Source organism: Rutidosis leptorrhynchoides, chromosome 6, assembly GCF_046630445.1.
Source record: "Rutidosis leptorrhynchoides isolate AG116_Rl617_1_P2 chromosome 6, CSIRO_AGI_Rlap_v1, whole genome shotgun sequence".
NCBI classification, from domain to species: Eukaryota; Viridiplantae; Streptophyta; class Magnoliopsida; order Asterales; family Asteraceae; genus Rutidosis; species Rutidosis leptorrhynchoides.
In genome coordinates, this window is record NC_092338.1 from 356,764,309 (window position 1) to 356,769,764 (window position 5,456).

The window sequence follows — 5,456 nt, forward strand, 5'->3', positions numbered from 1 at the left end:
GCAACACGAAGCTACATCTTATTAGTAATTTGAAGGCACAAAAACTAATAAGAAAAGGTTTCTATGCTGTTCTAGCACATGTCGAGAAAGTACAAACTGAAGAAAAGAGCATCAATGATGTTCCCGTTGCAAAAGAATTTCCCGATGTATTTCCGAAAGAATTACCGGGATTACCCCCACATCGATCCGTTGAATTTCAAATAGATCTTGTACCAGGAGCTGCACCAATAGCTCGTGCTCCTTACAGACTCGCACCCAGCGAGATGAAAGAACTGCAAAGCCAATTACAAGAACTTTTAGAGCGTGGTTTCATTCGACCAAGCACATCACCGTGGGGAGCTCCTGTTTTGTTTGTCAAGAAGAAAGATGGTACATTCAGGTTGTGTATCGACTACCGAGAGTTAAACAAACTTACCATCAAGAACCGCTACCCACTACCGAGAATCGACAACTTATTTGATCAACTACAAGGCTCGTCTGTTTATTCAAAGATTGACTTACGTTCCGGGTATCATCAAATGCGGGTGAAAGAAGATGATATTCCAAAGACTGCTTTCAGAACACGTTACGATCATTACGAGTTTATGGTCATGCCGTTTGGTTTAACTAAAGCACCAGCTGTGTTCATGGACCTTATGTTTGATGATCCGGAAAATTCTGGCCAAATTTAAACTTAATCCTGTATGATTAACGTTTCCGACACGATAAACAAAGTCTATGAAGTTAAATCTCAAAATTTTGAACTGTTCAATTAACCTTCGATTGTTCTCAATGAAACGTGAACAATTATATATAGATACATATACTATAACTTGAAAATGTAACAAAGTGTTGAGGATATGATACTGTGCATTAAACTTATTGGTTTGATTATGTGATTGATATATTTAACTACAGAGTTAAAAGATTATGCCAAATGATTCTAGTAAAAGATATTTACTGAGTCTCTTAAGAATTATGATATTATTACGTATCTCTGTTGAGAGGTCCACGTTGATTTGAGAAATCATTCATTATTAACGGTATTCGGAATAAATGGTGAATTATTTGTTTAAATAACGTAATTTGGACACATACAATAATAAGGAATATTAACTGATAAGAATTAATTATATGAATAACTTGCGATACGTATTTTAAAACGTGTTTATAAATATTGAGAATAGATATTAAATTGGTTATGAAACGTTTGATAAATACTATTATATTAATAAATAACGAGACAATGATTTATAGAAGTAAATGACCAAAATACTCGAAAGGACACTCGAAAATATAAATTACAAGTTTTCTCAGCGTACGAAGGGACACTCGAAAAACCGGAACCGGGACATAAGTCGCGTAACAACGTACGACTTATCGGAACAAAAATTACAAGTTAACTATGCATGTGAATTTATTATAATATATAATTAATTATATAAATTAAATATATTATATATATTATTAATAATTATGTCGACAAACAAAAATACAAAAAAAAAATGTGAGCTGGATTTTGGGGCCATGCGATCGCATGGAAAATAGGCATAAAACCCATGCGATCGCATGGGGTCAGATTTCAGGAAAAGTTTATAAATTGAATTCGTTTTGCTTCGAGACACACACAAACCAATCCATCTATCTCCCTCTGTAATATATATTTATATATTATTATTATTATTATTATTATTATTATTATTATTATTATTATTAATTAATTAATTAATTAATATTATAATTAATACTATTAGTAGTATTATTATTAACTAATATTATACATAAAATACTACGACGAGGTCATGAGCGTGTCACTTCAAAACAAGTTTTTCGAGCGGGATAAATCTAAGGAAACTATGGGTTATAGCTATGGAGGTTAGGGGTAATATTCGTGAGTAATATTCACAAGTCAAACCTAGTGTTTATCATCTCCGTTACGTCTACGTACTTTTCTGAAATATTGAATCACAATAATAATACGTAAGCATTTATATTTTATATTTTATAAATTAATTGTGTATCCATGTCTAGTGCTCGAGTATATATATTTATACAGGCTTGTATGCTAAATTTCGTTGTTAAAAAGTTTATAATGAATCACGAATTAAATACATATATTATTGGTAAAAGGTATATGATATACATGTTTTTGGAAAGCTGGCAAAAAATCAATAACTTTTCATTTAGAAATCGCGTAATTTCGATGAACGAAACAAAAGATATGGTCAACTGAATTATAATTGACGTTAATTGGAATTACTTTTGAATCTGCAATTAATATTTAAACAACTTGTTGGTAAGATTGATAAATTGAATTTTTGAATATTACCAACCGAGTAAATGAATCCTTATATAAGGTACGTCTCGTTTTGTTGAATTATTGTCAAAATTGACCTTTCGAAACGACTTTGGATAACTTTTGTATGTCGATCTCGAGCATTAGGATTGTGAAACATTATGACCATACCTAGCTTGTTAAACATTTATTGACCAACATATGTTCTCTAGGTTGAGATCTACGGTTATTTGGGTATTCTGAGTTTCGATCACATTTTGGTGAACAACTTTATGTGCTGCTAAGGTGAGTTTCATATGCTCCCTTTTTAATTGCTTTTGCAATATATATTTTTGGGCTGAGAATACATGCACTTTATTTTAAACGCAATGGATACAAGTACATACTAAATTCTACACCGAGTTTGAACCGAAAATCCCTTAGCTTTGGTAACTAGTAACTGCCGATTATAAAAACTGGTGGGCGCGAGTAGTTATATATGGATCCATAGAGCTTGACATCCCCGTCTGTTCCAGGTATAGAAACCCTAGCCTGAACTATAAAACAGACGTATGCTATTTGAGTTTAGTACACGTTGGTTTGCGTGTATTGTACATGTTGGTTGCATGTATGTTAAAACAGGGGTACTTATTATAGACGTTAAAGCTTAGTTACCAGGGTGCTCAATCTTGTAGAATCTTTTGATAAAAGTTTCAGGTGAAACAACTGAAATCTTGTGATCCACCTTTATATACAGATTTGCGAAACATTAAAACTATGAACTCACCAACCTTTGTGTTGACACTTGTTAGCATGTTTATTCTCATGTTCCCTAGAAGTCTTCCGCTGTTTGCTTATATGTTAGACAAGCTATGTGCATGGAGTCTTACATGGCATATTTTTCAAGGAAACGTTGCATTCACCAAATCATCACCATGTATCTTATTTTGACTGCATTGTCAACGGAAGTACTATTGTAAATTGTTATTTACGGTGATTGTCTATATGTAGAAATTATCAGATGTCGAAAACCTTTGATTTAAATATTCATTTATGGTGTGCCTTTTCAAAAGAATGCAATATTTACAAAACGTATCATATAGAGGTCAAATACCTCGCAATGAAATCGATGAATGACGTGTTCGTCCATATGGATTTGGAGCGATCGTCACAGTTGGTATCAGAGCGTTGGTCGTAGCGAATCAGGTCTTGCATTAATGTGTCTAACTGATAGATGTTAGGATGCATTCGTAAGTCTGGACTTCGACTGTGTCTGCATGTCATAAGTTTTACTTATCATTTCTTGCTGGAAATTACCTGCTTATCATTTCTAGTCAAAGACACGTTTTACTGCATTGATTGCATGAATAGTATATAGACAAAATTCGTATCTTAGTGTATCTGCTAATTTATATCTCAGCGTATATGTTACTGTAAACTTTACCTGACAGCTTTCGAAAAGTTCCTCCGTAATTTACGGACCCCTTGTATTTAATATATAGGTATTCTATGTAATTAGAATATCATCCGATATCCAAAAATCAATTTATATCAAAAATCCTTTATCCAAACCGTGTAAGATGAATTCCGCATCTAGTTCGAATTCCTCAGATGCTGACAGCTATTCTGATATGGATTTTCACTCAAACTCCGAAGGTAGTGTAACCGGAATGGATCAACCAATTAGCCATCATCTATTCTGGATGGATTGGGGATGGGTTCGTAGCCTCCTCAATCATTGGAGACAGGAAGAAGGTGATCCTTTCCATCCACCAAATTTCCCTTTTGGCGAAGAACCTGAAGCACTTACCGGCGAACCTGTTTGTAATACCATTTTCTCTCTCATTTCCAGAGTTTCTCGGCACGATTATATACTACATCGGATTTTAGATCTTATTTATCTGCTCATCGGAACCGATCATCCCGGTATAATAGAAGAAGTCAACGAGCTTCGCGATCGGGTAGTGACTTTGGAGAATATAGTGCGAAGGTTACAAACACCAGCAGCAGCACCAGCAGCATAACCAGTATCACCATCATCAACACCAACAGGATCATTACCACCACCAACAACCACATCCGCATCACACGCCTCAACATCACAAACTGTACCTCGGATATCAACATCATAAGCACTATAGATACCAAGGAGTATCAACAACAACAAACGATGAAGTATGGATTCATAACTTCATTGGAGAAACATTCTGTGGTGATTATGTAATCTCTAAAGTCATAGAGATTATCTATTCTAGCCTTAACCATAAATCAGATAGAGTAGAAACCCTGATCGGAATGGTGTATGATTTACAAGCTAAACTTGTTATACCACAACATCAACAACACCGTCAGCCTCACCAGCACAGTCAGTGCTGTCAACATCGTCAGAATCAGCATCACCTCTAACATCATAAGCTCCGTCAGTTCAAGAAAGCACCGTGGAAAATCATTACGAGTCAATAACGCGTATATTGTATCAACGAGTTATGAAATATTAACTCATTCCTTCTGAAGAATTTATATGTATATCTTATATATATAAATTTTTAAAAACTATAATAAATCTTTCTGTACTAAGCTATTATGTATGGAACTTAACTACTCAGTTAATTCATAGTAATAATATGCTATGATGTACATTCTTCGTTAGCAACTTAATCATCGTTAACTACAATCTTTGTTTCAAATTCAATGAATTTCATTTCATAATAAATCAAGTGTATTATTCAATAACTTGTCTGATTTTACACTTTCATCTTCGGTACCCTCGAAACTTTCTAGACAACATCATTCGTACCTTGAAAAGTTAGCGAGAGTACTATGAGCACCAACATCCTTCACCAAGGAATAAGAATAAATAATGAAGTATTGATTTCATTAATACTCCGCAAGATAATGTAATCTTTAATATTTTAGAGATTATTCATTTCTAAGTCAAGCCAAAAATCAAATGAGCTTAATATGATATTAACTCATTAAATCCAAATTACATCCGAAGAAAATATACATACAGATATTTTCATAAAGACTGTAATGAAAATTCTTTTGTACAAAATATTAATTGTGAAATCTTTAACGGGTAGGTAATACTCGGAAAATATATAAGTTCACAATTAATATGTTACATTGTACATTCTTCAATTTTGATTCAAAAAAATCATTAAATATACTCACTATCTTCACAACGATATACAATCTTTTT